Source organism: Macrobrachium nipponense, chromosome 28, assembly GCF_015104395.2.
Source record: "Macrobrachium nipponense isolate FS-2020 chromosome 28, ASM1510439v2, whole genome shotgun sequence".
NCBI classification, from domain to species: Eukaryota; Metazoa; Arthropoda; class Malacostraca; order Decapoda; family Palaemonidae; genus Macrobrachium; species Macrobrachium nipponense.
Genome location: NC_087217.1, coordinates 58,028,936 through 58,048,001, shown reverse-complemented (window position 1 = coordinate 58,048,001; position 19,066 = coordinate 58,028,936). Strand labels below are relative to the sequence as shown.

At 44.9% G+C, this 19,066-nt stretch overlaps 1 protein-coding gene across 7 annotated transcripts in view; it reads left to right on the top strand.

Annotated features, from left to right (window-relative positions):
• LOC135201768 (protein CLEC16A homolog) overlaps positions 1 to 19,066 on the top strand; it is a 208,954-nt gene that overhangs the window by 183,787 nt on the left and 6,101 nt on the right. The gene's annotated exons all lie outside the window — the stretch shown is intronic.

Here is a 19,066-nt window from a genome sequence, read left to right as displayed (position 1 = left end):
CACTCCAAACCAGGCCCGGCATACGGGAGACGTTTTGATTTTTAGGGCTCCGGCTTAAGAGGGTTAATATCATTCTTTCTAGGTAAAATTAATCTAAAATTACCAGAGAAAAACAAAATTAAGAAAATGTCAGTAAAACTGACTCGCTCACTCTTAAAAAGAAGTGTCGGTATGGTAATAGGGGCGAGTGTGGAACACTACCACGAGACAATAACCAATTAGAACTTCCAATCAAAATCCCCCCAAGAGAGAGCTGATACCAACGGGCGATGCAGTCGCCTACTAAACTACTACTAGAGGACGCCACGGACAGCAGCGCCCCTAGCGGACATCCTTAATAAAAAACATCTTGTCCTGCAAGGGGGGGAAAAACAATAAAAGGGGGGGGTTTCATAGGGCGACACGAGCCAATCACCCAGAAATAGATTTTTCCTTCGTCAAAATCCCTTTTCTGGGCTCAGCTCGTGTCGGCCTATGAAAGAGTACCAGAGAAACAGACAAGATGGGAAAAAAGGAACAATGAAAAACAGTGTAAAATGATGGATATAATGTAAGTAAATCAATTACAGCATACAAATAAGCACTTAAACTAACTTATACTAAACAGTAAAATAACAGAATGTTAGTAATCTTAAAGTACTTAAATGGTAATTACAGTAAATTACAATGATGCATGTAATATAAACTAAAAGGGATTTACTTGAAATTATTTACAAAATATACAAACACACTGTGTCTATACCTACCCTAGCATAAAAATAAGGGTAGGTACACTGAAGTACATTATTAGTACAATTTTGTGGTAAATATACAAAACATTGTGCCTACCCTAGCATAAAAATAAGGGTAGTACACTGAAGTTACACTATCAGTACAAGTGTGGATGTCCCTAGCAAAAAAATAAGGGACAATCCACTATATGATTCCACGGCTAAGGCTAGGATATCCGAGTAGCATGCGATAGGGTGAGGCATGTTGGAAGCTGTAGGTAGAAAGGAGACCTGGATCTATACTACGACTACTATACAGTATCAGGGGAAACAATGTTTCCCGCTGCTACTGCTGAAAACTTAAAGATTCCAAGGACTTTAGATAGTGGCGTTTAAAGACGTCGGGATTTCCATCCAGTATACTTTTTAAGAAATCCTCAAAGTTCATATGTTGAAAATAATTAATTGAGGTGGCTACTCCCCTGATATCATGTGCTTTTGGAAATGACTCAGGATTGGCTTGTTTAATGAGAAGTAAAGGATTTGTTTTTTGCCTAATACCTTTTACTGACAAAGTACCACCTTTTTCTCTCATGAAGAGAGCACCTGAGGATCTTGAAGAAGTACGAGATAGAAAGGCTCTAAGAGTTGATACTGGGCAGAGAGAAGGATCCTGGGGAAGTGGGATAACTTTCCAAGGGGCCCACCTTGCCAGCGGATCCTCATTTTGGCTAAAAAGCTACGATCCGGAGCAAGTAGAACTTCTCCTGATGGGAGGAATTCCACATGACCCGCATCCCTGGATAGAGCCGACAGTTCTGAAATTCTAGCTCCTGAGGCTAAGCTTAATAAGAATAATGTCTTCCTCAGGAGCATTATGAATGTACAAGATGAGTTGTCAGTATCTGAAGCTAGTTTGAGGACATCATTTAGAACCATGAAACGTAGTAGGCCTTTGGGGAAGGCCTAAGTCTAGCACAGGCTTTAGGGATAGACGTAAAATAAGATTTAGTCAGAATCTATCTGAAAACCTACTTGAAAGATTTTCTTCAAAGCCGATTTATGAGTGGTAATAGTGCTAGCTGCTAAACCTTTTTCAAACAAGGATCTGAAAAAGGATATAGCCAGATTAACTGTCATGGTTGTAGTGTTCGATTCTTTCAAGAAAGATGCTAATTTTTTAACAGCTGAGTCATATTGTCTAATGGTTGACTCTCTCTTATCTGATTCTAGGAAGAGAATATTCTGTGGATCAATATTAGCATCTTTATTAGCCGCAAACTTCATGAAGTCCATAAAGTTAGGGTCTGGAGAATTCATGAGGAAGCGAACACAGTCCTCATTTGTACTGATTGTGATAGCTTGGGATTGGGGATCCGTTGAGGTCGGAGACCCAATTCCAGAAGAAGAGGATACCAGTGCTCCTGGGGCCAGTCCGGTGCAATCAGAGCTACTATCCCTTTGAAAGACCTTAGTTTGCTTAGGACTTTCAAGCAGAAGATTCACTGGAGGAAAAACATAAATTCTCCTCCACTGATTCCAGTCCAACGGGGAAGGAGGCGTCCGTGGCATAAGCCAGGAGGGTCCAGGTTGGGGGCCACATAGCAAGGGAGCTTGTGGTTCGCTTGTGAGGCGAAGAGATCCACTTGGAGACCTGGGACTCTCAGGCTTACCCACTGGAATGACCCGTCGTCTAGAGACCATTCTGATTCCAGAGGAACTGACCGGGACAGGGCGTCCTGCTATCACATTCCTTACTTCCTGCCAGTGAGTGGCAGATAGATGCCATTTGTGTTTGTTTGCTAAGGCAAAGATGGCTATCATGACATGATTGACATGCTTGGACTTGGACCCTCCTCTGTGATGCAATGAACTACCACTGCACTGTCCAAACTAGCCTTAGATTGACTTCTTCGGGGAAGCAGTCTCTTCAAGGTAAGAAATACTGCCATTGCTTCCAACACGTTTATGTGGAGCTGGCGAAATTGAACTGACCAAGTCCCCTGAACCTGTTTGAACTGAGAGTATCCCCTCCACCCGGACAGGGAGGGCGTTCCGTGGTGAATGGTTAACTACTGAAGGGGATATTGAAGGGGTACTTTCTTGGCTAAGTTCTTTACTTCTTTGACCAAGGACGGAGTTGATTGCGGAGGATCTGTGGGATCACTGACAACTTGTCTCGATATTTGGTGTTTGCTCTTGATCGCCAAATTCGATATTTAAATCTTTCAGCCTTGCCTTCAGGAGGATATCTGTTACCAAAGCAAACTGGAGGGACCCTAGGATTCTTTCCTGGTTTCTCCTTGACGTTTGTTTGCATTTGAGAAATTGCCTGACAGATTTTGCTATTTCCTTCCGTTTGGCCACTGGAATTGACAGATTGTGGGAAGACAAATCCCATTGGATTCCTAGCCACTGAAAACGAGACTCTGGAGTGAGTCTGGATTTCGTTTTGTTTTATCTGGAACCCCAGATGTTCCAGAAAGTAAACTACCTTTTTGGTGGCTTTGAGACATTCCTCGACTGTTGGTGCCCAGATCAAACCAATCGTCGAGGTATGCTGCTACCATGATTCCCTGAGCTCTCAATTGAATGTACAACCACTTCTGCTATTTTTGTGAATACCCTGGGGGCTACATTCAGACCGAAGGGCATCACTTTGAATGAGAATGTTTGATTTCCTAGCCTGAATCCTAGGAATGGGCGGAAGTGCCTGGCTATAGGGATATGATAGTATGCGTCTGTAAGATCGATGGAGCATGTGACGGCTCCAGCGGAAGTAAGGTCCTTACTTGCGAGAGGTAAGCATCTTGAACTTGTCACAACGAATGAAAGAGTTTAGCTTGACAAGTCTAAGATTACCCTTCTTTTTGTTGAGCCTTTCTTTGGCACGCTGAATAAGCGACCTTGAAATTTTAGATGCTTGACTCTCGCAATAGCTCCTTTCTGAAGGAGTTCTTCCGCGTAATCTGTCAATTCCTCTGATGGTATCTGGTGGAATGATTTGATTGGAGGAGGAGGCTCTTTGATCCACTCCAACCATCCTTTGGACACTATGTTCTGTGCCCAATTGCTGAACCCCCACCTGTGGCGGAAGAGGAACAGCCTCCCTCCTACCTGGGGAGCCTCATTGTTGATGGGCGGGTTGACCACCACGCCCCCCTCTGAACTGCCTGCTCCTTGTTGCCCTTCCTGCGCCACGCTGACGAAATAAAGTAACCTCTCGCCCTACGCTCTTGTTGTTTGTAACCTTGAGCCTCATATGAAGGGTTGAAGGCTTGGCGAGATTGCCGTAGGAGGTGGACGGCTGAGATTGAGGGGACAACAAGAGGATAGGCTGGTTCTGCTTCGAACTAGCAGGTTGTCCTTGTTGGGTAACTGGGACAGCTTGCACAAATTGTTGCTGTTGCTGGTGTTTCTGATACGGCTGGAACCTCTTACCAGCCTTCTTTTGCTTCTTACCAGCAGTGGGACGGATTCTTGTTTCCTCTTCGAGGAAATACCCCACCTAGCTCTAAGGCTCTGGTTGAGCCTAGCAGCTTCGTGGTGCACTTCGTTGACAGCGGACTCTGGGAAGAGATCCGCTCCCCACATGCTAGAAGCCAAGAGTCTATTCGGCTCGTGCCTAATAGTAACACCTCTTGTAGAACATGCTTCCGGCAATTCCTCCATAGCCTGGAAGAAGTCGAAAGCGTCAGAAAGTACCTTCTGGAACTGAGATTTTGCCAAAATCTTGAAACAGCGGTTCCGTAGCGTAAGAAAGAGCAGCCATTTCCGTGATTATAAGGGAATTGAGGACCTACCAAACCTGGTTCGCGCATCAAACTCTGCCTGGATTAGGGAATCCGGCAGCCTCGGTAGCTTCTCCGCCGAACTGGTCCATGGCGCAGTCCGGTTTTGAGCTACCAAGCGTGAATGTAGCTGGTAAGTTCTCCCCACAATTCTCCGAAAGCCGGGAAGAGCGGAGAAGTAGACTCCGCCTCCCTCAACTGTGGGATGGGCTCATCCTTGAGGACTGCCTGAAGGGACTTCTCTACTAATTTCGTAGCGAACGGAAGAGAAACTTCCTCTTCCGTCGCGAAAATAGTAAAGGGACTCTTGTAGGCCTGGAGTTTAGTGTTCGTACACTCCCAGTCCTCAAGGCAGTGAACTCATTCCCGCTGGGCATGATCTCTACTATACAGGACAGACTCTCTAGAGATCTTGTCTTCCCTAGTCAGAGCCGTTACAGTCAGCCTAGCATAACCGATGAAAGGCTGCGTCAGACCCGGAGGGTAAAACTCGAAGTCCTCAATCCTCCGAGTTCCACACTCCGGGATAGAGATCATCCCATCCTTGAAAGGAGCGTAGGCAGCTACTCTCCATGGGTTCTCCATGGAGAAAGCTGGCAGAGAGTCGTATGGCGGAAGTTGGAGAATGCCAGTGCTTGGCACTGGGGAAACTGGAAGAGGAGCCTGAGATAGCCCAGCCTACTCGGTCCTCATTCTCCCTAACTCTGTTAGAGAGATCTTGAATCGACTGGCCTGATTGAGACAGAGTGCTCGACAATTGTGCGAACATTCTGCTCGAATCTCGTCCCCAGGGCGAGACTTGCGAGCCAACCAGCTCGCCCACCTGTTGCATCACCACTGCTGAGAAAAGCAGAGGGATCAAAGGTGCTAGGCCCTGCTCCTCCTACCGGCGTAGCCGGAGTGGAAGCGGAGGAGGCGGGAGAAGGCACTGGCTCTGGCGGGAGGCGCGGGCCTTCTCCTTAGAAGCCTTGCTTCTAGAGCTCTTTGAGTGAGAAGAGCTCGGCTTCGCTTTCACCGCGTCGGCGTAGGAAGTCGAAGACTTCCTAGCCGAAGAAGACGAAGACGACTTCCTAGAAGTTGTCTTAGCCAAAGTCTTCGGTTCTCTCTGTCCCTTCACCTTTGGGGGTACAGAGAGAGCGGGAGAGCGGGTAGGGATCTCAGATCCCACAAAGCCTTGGAAAGAAGCACTCGAAGAGGGTACAGGAGAAGATCCAGGAGCACCCAAGGAAAGACCTTGGGCGCCCGACACCTACCTCAACCAACAAATCCTCCACCCCTACCGCCATGGGTTCGATGTTAAGGTCCAGGGCAGCGACGTCCGGGACCGACTCCTGGGCAGCTACGACCCAAAGGATTGCTGGAGGTCTTGCTGGATGGAGGCTATCAGAGGGTCCGCGGACAAGGGGTCAACATTTTTTTTTTATCCAGTCGACTTGCCCGCAGGGAAGATCTGGACGGCCAGCTTCTTATCAAGAATATAAGGTGGCTGGCCTTTGGCGGCGTTCGTCCCGAAGCCGCCCACCCACGCTTCCAGGGTGGCGAGGCGACTTCCCTCACACCAGTAGCCTGAAAGAAAAGCGAGATGAGCTTCTAGTGGTGGCACGGGGGTTAACAAACTTATGACTAAGAGTTGTTAGTAAATGATAATGAAGCCTATAATGGACTTACCCCATCTCCCAGCTGACCGACCAGGTCGTAGCAGATGGCGGAGGCTTCTGGTGCCAGACGATCATCCCGTTGAAAGAGTGGGGCACAGGGGCGTGAGAAACTACACTCATCGTGGCCGCAGGGGCGACACGCGTCGCGTTACACGCTGGGACCTGGCAGTTGGTAGCCTGTAAGTGGGAAGATACATGAGTACCAGGTACACACTTACAGTCTAACAGATGCTCCGCTGGAGCCGGAGCGATAAAGTTAGATTAAAACCAGAGCCCCGCCAAAATACGTGTGGTAACCAGGTTGGTTGCGTGCCCTAGGCTATAAGCTCCGCTGATGGCGGAGAGAGACGCAAAGGGAAACCAACCAGGAGTGGTGGTAAAGGAAACCACGACGTAAAATGGCGGGCTATGGTAGAAATATAATAACATTACACAATTCATTGTAAAATTAGGGTATATCCTTAAAATAATTATAATAATAATAATACAAACCTCTCTCCACCCGTCTACTAGAAGAGTGCACGGGTAGAAGCAAGCTCCCTTCCGGTAGCGGGGGAGAGATGTAAGGATATAGTAGGCAAGCAACCGACCACTAGTAGTGCCCACCGCCCGCTAGCGGAGCCAGTAATCTATAACCAAAGGTGCCCCGGCTGCGACGGAAGGCTCCTTTCGTTATAGCGAGGGGGGTGGCTGAGCAACTGGGGAGGGGGGGAGGGGAAGGTCTCGGTCCGTAACACGGCGGGAGAGAGAGATGGGGGAGGGATGGCCTACTCCTCCCCCGCCTCACCGACTACCCGCTCGGAGACCCGGTACCTCATGAGTGGTCGCCCTATACCCCCTGCTGGGAGGAACCCCTGGTCACTTCAGAGAGGGAGAGAGAGAAGGCGACTGAGGTTGTCATGACAACCAAGGGGTCCCCCAGCCCCTCCCTATACCAGAGAGGGAGGGCAGGGGCAGGGTAATAGGTGCGATGGAACACGTGACCGCAAGTGGCCTAGGCCGCGAGCAACACAACCGTGAGAGGGCCACGTGAACCAGACTGTACCAATACAAGGAACAAGCACCTAGGCTAGCCTAACACCCTAAATATAATAAATAAATACATCGAAAAGATGGAAAAGACACTTTTAGTAAAAGAAAAAGAAGCCCAGGAGGAGGCAGACTGTTCCAAGAAACAGAAGCCTACTCGGAGCCAGCGATAGCCGATGAAGAGCAAGAGCCGGGATGCTGGCCGGAATAATAATAATAGCCCTAAATACCAAACTAAAAGACATGGTAGGAGGGCTAAACTAGCTAAAACTCGATGTAAAAAACAATGAACGCAATATGTAAGCCCAATAAGTAAAGAATTCCCAGTATGGAGGACCGGGAATTCTTAACGAGGCAGCATGGCGCCACCACGAGGCAACCGTGGAACCGTATATGACCTATTTAAGAGGAAAATACTGGTACCCGGAAGACAAAATTGAGGTAAAACATTACTTATGAGTTACTTAACTTAGCCGTAGCAATAGCAGAGCGTTCCATGATGGTAGAAAAGGATAATCCCGAAAATAACACAGCACAAGGAAAAATGCGTCTTGACGCTAGCGCTAAAAATTAAGGATGTCCGCTAGGGGCGCTGCTGTCCGTGGCGTCCTCTAGTAGTAGTAGTAGCGACTGCATCGCCCGTTGGTATCAGCTCTCTCTTGGGGGGATTTTGATTGGAAGTTCTAATTGGTTATTGTCTCGTGGTAGTGTTCCACACTCGCCCCTATTACCATACCGACACTTCTTTTTAAGAGTGAGCGAAGGCAGTTTTTTACTGACATTTTCCTTAATTTTGTTTTTTCTCTAGGTAATTTTTAGATTAATTTTACCTAGAAAGAATGATATTAAGGATCCTTTCATAGGCCGACACGAGCTGAGCCCAGAAATTCAAGTTACGAAAGCAAATACGAAGATTTTTTTTTTTTTTTTTTTTTTTTTGTTTTTTGGCTCTACATACGAAAATAGTTCAGGTTACGAAAGGTTGTTGCTGTAAAGTCCCGAGATTCGCCCTGACCACCGATAACAATTTTAAAACTCGCGCGCCGCCAACTGAGTAGACTCCCCACCATCCTCCCACTCTCCCATTGGTTCCTGATGCTAGTCACTGCCATAATACCCTGCTCTCCTATTGGTCAGGATCTCTCCCATCATGCATCTATGTAAAGGCGTTCTTCTTTAGCCATTGCTTCGCACCAGTGTTATCATACGCACGTGGAATTTGTTCATTCTATACGATTTCGTTTATTAACGTAAATTCGTTAGTGATTTCGTTTTACTACTTTATCGTGTTGTGTGAGAACTTTAGTACATATACTACAGTGGTCCCCCTGTATTTGCGGGGATGCGTACCAGACCCCCCTGTGAATAGTTAGAACTCGCGAATATTTGGAACCCCAATAAAAATGCTAAAAACAGCCTATTTTGTTAGTTAAAACTCAAGAAAACCAAAAAATTAGTTAAAACTCAAGAAAACCACTAAAAATGTTCATACTTGGTTTTTTTAATAGTTTTATTACAAAAAGTGCATTTTATGATGAAATTGATAAAAAAAACAGGAATTTGTGGATATTTCTCATAGAAAAATACTGCGAATGCGCAAATTTTCCACGAATAATGTGGGGAAATGTTCCTGAGAGAAATCTGCGAATGTGCGAATCCGTGAATGCGGAGAATGTGAATACGGGGCCCCACTGTACATAACTTAAGTACGTACAGTATATACGTAGTCATGGGTCCCAAGAAAGTTGCTGAAGTTCACGGAAAGAAGAGAATGCTTTCTATGGAGACAAATATGGAGATCATTAAAAAATATGAAGCTGGCATGCAGTGGAGTGTGATCACTAAGGAATACGGCCGAAATCCGTCAATGATAGACACCATCCTTAAGCAGAAAGAAGCCATCAAAGCAGCTACACCTTCCAAGGGTGTGACTATTTTGTCTAACAAGAGGAGCCACGTGCACGACCAGATGGAGAGGCTGCTTCTTGTCTGGATAAAAGACAAGGAAATTGCTGGCGATACGATAACCGAGACGGCAATCTCCCACTTCAAGGCTTCTCATGGGTGGTATGAAAAATTCCGGAAATGGACTGGCATCCATTTGGTGGTTCGGCATGGGGAGGTGGCCAGCTCGGATACAAAAGCGGCCGAAGCCTTTATTAAGACATTCGACGAGATGACGATAACGAAGGCTACAGTTCTCGGCAAGTCTTCAACTGTGATGAGACTGGCCTTTTTTGGAAAAAATGCCTCGTCGGACATACATCACAGAGGAAGAGAAGAAGCTACCTGGGCATAAGCCTATGAAAGACAGGCTTACGCGCGCACTTTTTTTGAACACCAGTTGGGATTGCAAGGTGAAGCACCTACTTGTGTAACATTCAGGGACTCCTCAAGCCTTCAAGGGCTACAAAGTGCTAAAGGAGAAGCTTCCAGTGATTTGGAGGGCTAATGCGAAAGCCTGGGTAATGAGACTTGTTCACCGAGTGGGTAAATCTGTGTTTTGGCCCGACAGTGAAGAAATTCTTGGAAGAGAAGCGCCTCCCTCTGAAATGTCTGCTGTTGTTGGACAATGCCCCTGCTCACCCTCCTGGCCTCGAGGAAGATATCCTAGCGGCGTATTCTTTCATCAAGGTTCTTTATCTTCTGCCTAACACCACCCCTCTCCTCCAGCCCATGTACCAACAAGTGATATCGAACTTCAAGAAGCAGTATACGAAACATCTTTTCAAGAGATGTTTCGACATCACTGATATCACAAACCTCACCTTGCGTGAATTTTGGAAGGAGCATTTGGATATCGTAATGTGCATCCGACTCATCGATCAAGCTTGGCAGGAGGTTTCGAGGCGAACCTTGATTTTTCGTGGAGGAAACTCTGGCCTGATGCCGTATCTGCCTGAGACTTTGAGGGATCGACATGGGCGAAGCTGGTGCAGATTCAGAAACAGTTGACGATCCTGAAACTTTTTCGCAACCAGATCTTGACAAGATCGTTGCACTTGGCAAGTCCATGGGGCTGGTCGTCAACGAGGACGACATCAATGACCTTCTCGAGGAGCACCAAGAGGAGCTTACGATGGATGACCTGAAGGAGTTGGAGGCCATGCAACATAACGTCATTCATGAAGAGTTCTCTAGCAGCGGCGAGGAGGAGGAGGACTACCCTATGATAACGGCAGAAATTAAGGATGCTCTAGCAGCTTTTCATAAGGTGCAATCATTGGTAGAAAAGAGACACTCCGAAAAGGCTTACACAGGCCATATGCTTGCGCAGTTTGATGAAGTTTGCCTGAGTCGTTTCAGGAAGATTGTGAAAAACAGGCTGAAGCAATCTTCCTTGGATAGTTATTTTTTAAAGAGGCCTTTAGTAGGAGTAAGCAAACAGGAAGATCCAAGTGATACTATGAAAAAATGGAAAGTTGAAAGTGGTGAAGAAATTGAAATTTTGTACATGGAACTTACCCAGCAGATATATACTTAGCTATAGACTCCGTCGTCCCCGACAGAAATTCGAATTTCGCGGCACACGCTGCAGGCAGGTCAGGTGTCTCCGCCCCTGCCGCTGCTGTGGCAGGATAGCACGTTACTGTCTAGAACCAGATTTTCTCTGTCGCGGTAGTGTCAACATACGTTGTTGCTACCTCCTGACTTGATTTTCGTTTTTTCATCGCCATCGACCTTCTGGGCTGTCTTTTGCAGGGAGTACTGGTCTTTGGTTTTGGCATACGCTTTTATTAACTTTTTAATGAATTTGGCTTCGAAATTTCGAAGAATATATTACGTGAAACTACCGAATTTTTCGGTAGACACTCATATATTTTGCAATAAGGGAAATATTGATTTTTTTTTTTTTCACTAATACGTGTATAAGTGTTAGAACTTGATGAAGGAAATATAAGATCTAACTTCCTACTTTAGGAAGTCAGAAAGCATATAACTAGATACGCTTCCTTTAGAAGCTTTAAGAGCTCTCGTACTAACGAGCAGTTAGAGTATTGACAATTCTAGTAGTTGTTGCATCCTCATCACCTTACTCCACAGAATCTACAAATTCATATGTGCAAATTTGAAGATAAATGGATGGAGCTCAAAAGGCGAGCTCTAAAAAGGTAAGAAGTGAATATAGTGTCCCAGTGCAGTGGAGGGTGCATCTGATCGGCTCCGTAGCGCTTCCAGGCCTAGACCTCTTCCAAACTCCCAGACCCAGTGGAGGAGGAAAGTCGACAGCCGCAGGAAGGTTAGGGAGAACCCCCACCGGTCAGGCGTCCCCTCGGAAGGTTCTGTAGAACGTCCCAGACTGCCAAGGATAGCCATTGATAAGGCATCTTTAAAAAAGTGCGTCTCTTCATCTTGCATCCGAAAAGACGAAGAATGTATGTTTGGAGTTTCGATGATCTAGCGCGTTCTCTGAAAACTAAGAGAACACTGAGCAAGAGCCAGCCGCTGCCAGGAAGCCGCGTTCCAGCAAGCTAGCGTGAGCTACGTTCCAATAGCCAGCAGCGAGCCGCGTTCCAGCTAACAGACTAGCGCGAACCGCGTTCCTACAACCAAACGCGAGCCGCGTTCTAGAAAATTTTTCTTGGTGCAAGGCGCCTTCAAAGAGACAAAGCGCCAGCCTGGCGCAAATTGCGCCAGAAAAACAGACGGCTAGAGCAAGGAGCCTTATAGTAGAGTGGCAATCAGAACGATCCTTCCATTGAACGTTTCCGGGCAAGAGGCTCTTTCTAAAAGGGGTCTAGTAGGCGCTCGGAACTGTCAGGGTGCACGGGACCTTCCACGCAAGCGGAACGTTCCAGGAGCGAGTCTCCTTTCTAGCGTGCGGAACATTCCAGGCGCGCGGAACATTCCAGGCGCTAGGTGCAAGGAGCCAGGCGCCAGAATATTCCTAATCTTCTTATGAGAGAGAGGTCAGTCGCGAGGCTCCTCTTTGAGTTTTTAACTTGAGCATCTTTCCCCTGGCAAAGGTGCAAGATGTCGCACAGGTGGCCGTCGCTTTTGCCAGAAGGATTCTGATACTAAGAGAAGCCATTTTTTCATTATTCAGAGGACTCTCTCCTTCATGCATGCTCTTCCCTCGTTATGAAGAGGCAAGAGCTTTGGGAGTTTTCTTATAAGAATCTCATCGACGTTTGGGTATGATGGCGGATAGGAAATATCTACTTCCTTCCGTAAACCCTACAGATGAACAGGAATTCTGTCTCTTCCACGATTTATGAGGAAATCACGAAGATTTAAAGAGTTCCTGGATTAACTTCCTTCCTTAAGGAGATATATATACTCTTTCTATCGTTCTATTAACGAAAAGAACGAAGATAGTAAAAATTTTTCCTTTCTCTATCTGCCTCGGCAGGGAAAGAAGGTAGTAGAGTATCTGCTGTATGAGAATACGATACGGCAAATCATAAGCACATACCGTAGTTACTTCTTTGCTGAGCAACTCAATTACCAGTATCCTTCCAGGAATTTCCTAGAAGGGACTACGCTTAAAGGAGTTAATTTGTACACACCCACTTAGCTTCTAGATTTATCGAAGTCTTGTTTCGCTTAGATATGCATTATAAGAACTTCCTGAAGTTCGATAATAATTTTATAAGATTCCTTTATTAAATGGAGTAGCTGGCAACTCTGGAAGAGTAAGGCCAGTCGGCTAACGAGACTGCTATCGCTTAGACACCAACGCAGTATCATGTAGGTGTCGGTCATGAGTGGTCGGTTACATGTCTCTCTCCTGCGGGATGGAATGACTAACCGTGTCTCTCCCCTACAATCATGGTTTTAGCCTCGGATTGAGGGGATAGTTAAGCAAACATAAATAAAATATGTCTGCCTTTTGCTAAGAAGCTTTCAATAAGAAAGATATTACAACATTTCAATGCTGTTTACCGTAGGTAACATTTTTAAAGGATTCTAATGCAGCAGAACTCTATATTGTATAATGCTCTCATGCTTACGAAAGCATGGCTTATTAGAGTACATGCTTAGTGAGAAGATGAATGTAGTAGATAATTCACTTTAAGACTACGGTATGGTCAAGTCTTATGCACATACCGAGGTTAACTACAGAATCCTAGTATCCTTACAAAGGTTTCCTAGATTAATGCTGTTTACCACAATGTGACAGTATTATAAAGGATTCTAATACGGCAGAGCGCGATATATATAATTCTCTCATCCTTTCGAGAAACGCACACAACCTTTTTAGAATCGGATATTGCTCAAGAGAAGTTGGGTGAGTCGGATGGGAAACATTCTCTTAGTGGCAGAAGTTGTTTCGCTGAATGGACTATACTACGTATATAAAAGTTTTTTCCCACTAAGAACGGAATTAACATGTGAAGGATGTCGGGTACCATAAAGGCATAGATGTTATGGCACATAACCTAAAAAGAACTAGAAGGAAGCGCCAGCCTGGCGCAAATTGCGCCAGAAGCACCATCCAAGATATTTTCTCGTTTTAGCGAGTTATTAACCTAAGAGTCCAGTAGCCTCTCGGACAGCAGGCTCGGAGGTAACGGCAAGATTCGTTCCTGATTTCGTTACCCATTTAATCGAAAAGGGGTCGCTTACAAGGAATGATGAAATGATTTATTTTAATCACTTAGGGCCAATTCCACGACTCTCTCATATCGCAAAAGAGCATCGAGAATCTCTTTTTTCGCCCCTGTTCGCGTTAACAAAAGAGAACCTATTTGGGAACAGACACGGAACGTAACGATCCTTAAGAGGTTCGATGCAAGATTTTGCATGTCCGTGAGAACCTTCTCGATCGAAGATAATAACGTTAACGTATGTCTAACATTTATTGAAAAGAGTTGTGAGAACCTGCGGAAAGTCTTCTTCATAGATCTCTTTGTAAGGTAGAAGAACTACGAACAGGCTTCCTTTAGACTGCTTCTTTTTCCTCGAACCAAGAGAGGTAGCAATATAAGACATCTTTAAATTTAAAGAAGGGGAATAAACTTTAGTCTTTTTTCCCCTAGTTATAAATTCTTAACAGATATTAAGATAAATGGGCGTCAAAGGAAGAGAGGATGTATACCTCATTTTGGCCTTAGAGAGGTTGGATTCACAGAAGTCACGTTCTTCTCACAGCATGTTTCGTAAGGCTTTTCCAAGAGTATCTGGATATTCTATCAGAATCTATTATAAATAGACCTATAAAACCTCTCCACTCTGAGTCTGTCCGCGTGCAGACTGACCAGAAGTGGACATGAATGAGAGGTTTTTTTCAAGGTAAATGACAATAGTCATGGCTAAGACATAGAATTGCTGCAGATCGTGCTAGATGGAATGAGGAAACTGTCCTCTTCCGATACCTCTGTGAACCACATAGCGAGGTTTTTTCTTCACTTTCAGAGGGAAGAATCACCTATGTATATATCTGCTATCAAAGAACGCAGTAAAAGGCTATACTCGGTCTCTACAAGGGGAATTAGAGATAACAGAGGATTAAGATCTTCGGGATTTTATACGATACCGCAATACAACAAGAGTAGGATATCATGTACTTCGAATGGGATCTTTTTGTGGCCACAGATTCCGTGTTCCGACAAAATGGAAGTGCTCCTCATCAAACTTCTTTGAGGAAGTTTATGAAGGAATTCTTTGTTTCTCTTAGCCCTAAACGACCAAGAAGACAAGTGAATTTTTTGTGCATTGGAATCTCGCATCAGATTCAATGGAGACTCGGCAATGGGTTCTTGCCAGCATAGTATGTCTGGCAAAAGAACTAAATCCCTCTATTCCTGATGCAACGCTTTCAGATAGAAGTTTCGTTGCCCAGGCAGGGTACTTACATTTTCATCTACAGAAGAAGAGATGGTTTAAACGTTTGCCTACAGAGTCTTCAGGGTGCGATGAGGGCTCAAAATGCTTCCCAGAAGGTATTCAGAAGGATACAATAAGAGCTAGAAATCAGGGTTCCGCCCAATTTCAGCTCAGAGTCTCCTTCGACTTCCAGACTCCTTCCCTTCCTTCGGGCAAGGATAGGGAAGATTCTGCAACGAGGAACCTCATCAACATGTAAGAAGAGATCTCGTTAGCAAAAGAAGTGTTCACGAAGGATCCTCCTCGGAGGAAGACTCTTCTCTCTCGTATTGTTAGATATCCTGTCGTCTACTGGGTGTAGCTGACTAAAATCACCTCCCCTTGCCAGGGGCCAAAAGCTCAAAGGGGAAGAATTTCTTCCACCCTTCTCCAGTCTCCTGATAAACTATGTGGTTGTTCAGGACTCTCGGACAATGTAGCGCCAGCCAAGCGCCAAATGCCAATACAGGCGAAAAGCGCCAGAGGCGGACAGTTCCAAGGAACTCTGTCATGGTTGGATACTGAGAAGGAGCGGGCCTCCAACCTGGCGCAAATGCGCCAGAGGCGAACAAATCGGACAGATATAAGAGTGTCCGATGTGGACATCGCCAGACAGCCTAGAGACTCTTCCAAGCTCGAAGCTCCAGCAAGTGTGGAGGAGCCAAGCCAGGCGCGAGGCGCCAGCCAGGCTCTAGGAGCCAGCCAGGCTCTAGGAGCCAGCCAGGCTCTAGGAGCCAGCCAGGCTCTAGAAGCCAGCCAGGCTCTAGAAGCCAGCCAGGCTCTAGAAGCCAGCCAGGCGCCATCCAGGTGCCAGGCTCCTTCAAGGCTAGGCTCCAGTCAGGATTGAGGATCCATCCAGGCGCAAGGCTCCTTCCAGTAAAGAGAAACCTAAAGCTCTGTCATGTAAGAGGGGCTAGTCCCATTGATATGATACAGGTAAGGCTCTGCCATGTAAGTGGGTCAGCCCCCATTGGCACGATCCGAGAAGGCTCTGTCGTGTAAGCGGGCTAGCCCCCATTGACATGATCCAGAAGGGTTTGTCAGTCATAGGTCCCTACCTCGCTGAAACTCTTGAGGCATGCAGACTCATAGCCAGGCGCGAGGCGCTAGCCAGGAAGGAGGAGCCAATCAAGCACCAGCCAGGCGCGAGGCGCCAGCCAGGTGCAAGGCGCCATCCAGGCGCGAGGCTCCAGCCAGGCTCTAGGCGCCATTCAGACGCAAGGCTCCAGCCAGGCGCGAGGCGCTAGACAGGCACTAGGCGCCTGCCAGGCACGAAGCGCTAGCCAGGCTCCAGGCTTCACCCAGAAGAGATCTATATCAAAGAACGCCCTGGCCTTCTTTGAGACATTGTGATCTCCTAAGCACTTGATAAGTGCATTGATGATTCCTTCAAACAGCTGAGAATTAAAAGAGCATGAAGTGCGAGCTTTTCCGAATTCTTGTTCTTTCCCTAACAATATGTCATAAGGACATATTAGCTGTCACATACGGGAGATGCAACTCTGTGTTGACTTCCCATTATCCGAAGGATGTCAAGATAACGTTCGAGGGATCCTTCTCTCTTGGTTGATACGTGTCTGCGGATACATTGCTGGGATAGGGAGCAGATACTGATCCTTAACTAGTGAGTTAAATTTTATTTAACGTCGTGTTTTTTCTTTGGGTTGTTTGAAAGGAGTTTGTAGATAACTCTTTTCAACTTAAGCACTAACCCTCGTGTTAGGATCAGGTGATCGGGATCGGTGTTGTGCTCCTTAATTATGCCACTAGGCATAGGCATATTGTCATGTAAGAGGCTCTGTCGAGTAAATGGATAAGACCCCATCGACAGACCCACAAGAACTCTTAGCCATAGGTCACATCCTCGCTGAGGCTCTTGAGGCGAAGCAGATTCCTAGGCATTAGCCATGGAGTCTTCTGCCTGATCAAGTAGGAACCAAGGTTTTATTTATTTATTACCTACAACGTATGTTGTTTACCTGTCTATTCAGTAAATAGTTGTCTCTTTCCCACCACCAAGGGTGTCAATCAGCTAAGTATATATCTGCTGGGTAAGTTCCATGTACAAAAATGATATTGTTAAGATACAATAAAGTTTTGTACATACTTACCTGGCAGATATATACTTAGCTATAGACTCCGACGTCCCCGACAGAAATTCGAATTTCGCGGCACACGCTGCAGGTAGGTCAGGTGATCTACCGCCCCTGCCGCTGGGTGGCAGGAATAGGAACAATTACCGTTCTAGAACCAGATTTTCTCTTCCACCTGTCTCCTGAGGGGAGGTTGGGTGGGCCATCAATTGTATATATCTGCCAGGTAAGTATGTACAAAACTTTATTGTATCTTAACAATATCATTTTTGTAAAAAAAAAAAAATAAATAAATAAAATAAATAAAAATCAAAAAGAAAAAAAAATTAATTTCAAGTTTTTTGTAAAGTTAAGTGTTACGGTTTTGTGCCATTTGTTAATGTGTTTCGTAAAGTTTAGTCTATGTTTCCTGTTTTTTTTAATGTTTCGCAAAGTTAAGTGTACGTACGTACAAGTTTCCTGCTATTTGTCCTCCTCCTCTGTCGCCAGTATTTCTTGTATACCATGTACTACACTAATACACTTTATTTACAGGTACAGTACTATGTAGTACATATTATAGTACTTATTAAGTTAGGTATTGAATGGTCCAAATTTTTGTATTTCATTGTTTATTGGTCAATTTAGCTTAATATAAAATTTACTGGGGTGTTTTTGTAGGGCTTGGAACGAATTAGGCAATTTACATGTAAAATGCGGTTCAAGATACGAAAAGCTCAGGTTTCGAAGGCCGCCTCGGAACGGATTAATTTCGTATCCTGAGGTACCACTGTACGTATTTGCAAATATTTCTCATTGAAACATACTGTTAATAGGCAAATTTTTCACAAATATTGAGTATAAATGGTCCACAGAAAAATCCACAAGTATGCGAATCCACAAATCGTGATTCAGTGAATAGTGGGGTTTACTATATGTAGGCTAAACAGAATTGATTGGGGTATGTTAAATAGCTCAGATTATTGTATTTTGCTGTGGGTTTGGGAGTGCTTAATGATTAGATGATAGTAGGTTGGTGAAATGTCCAGTTCAGAACTGTTATGGGGAAAGAAAAGAATAAGACCTAGAAGTAATTTGACAGAAGGGGGGGCGGTTAATTTTTAGAAGTGAAGACCCTTTATATCTTGCAAGTGCAAGGAATAGTATAGGGTGAATAGCAGAGTGTTGGTAAAGGGGTTCAATGCACTGCTGGAGAGCCTTCAGTTTTGCTGTTACTATGGAAGTTTTACTGCACATGCTATTCATCCACAATTGGGAAGGATAAATGTAGCACTAACCGTTGTGTTGTGTTTCAATACATACGTATATCCACTTCCTATTAGGAGAAACAGCTTAATATTAAAAAACCCAGATGCAATAACTAAAGCAGGATGGCATTTTGACCTCTTTCTTAAGAGGACCAGCGAGTTAATCACTAAATACTTAGTCACTTACTTACATTCACAAGTGATCAAGTGTAATATGGTCTTCTAGTGTTAATTGGTTTTTATGAGACTTTACAATGAAAAGAATACTGTTTGATTACAATACAATAACTCTCACACACACACAACACACACACACACATACTGCATATCCAAATTTTATTTTTTTTATTGTACATATACGTAGACAATTACAAATTAATTAAACATACAAAAATATCTAGGATGTTTCTTTATTGGTAGACCCAATCTTCTTACTTCAGCTGCTCTGTTATAAATAATTAATAGTGTAAAGAAAATGTCTCCCAAAGGTGTAACAGCAAATGGAAAACCACTTAGTATATTTTTTACAATTAGAGATTTACTAAAATTTTCCATAATTTATAACACTAAAAGTTTGAAAGTTGTAACTGATGCAATCACAAGATGCTGAAAGCATTGTGGGAGATCCCACAGCTTGTGGTCAAGTGCCAGTAGTTCCTTGCTTACACAATTTTTTATTGATTTTACCGGTTTTCCAGCTGGCGCTAGAAGATTTATCCTAATGTTAAA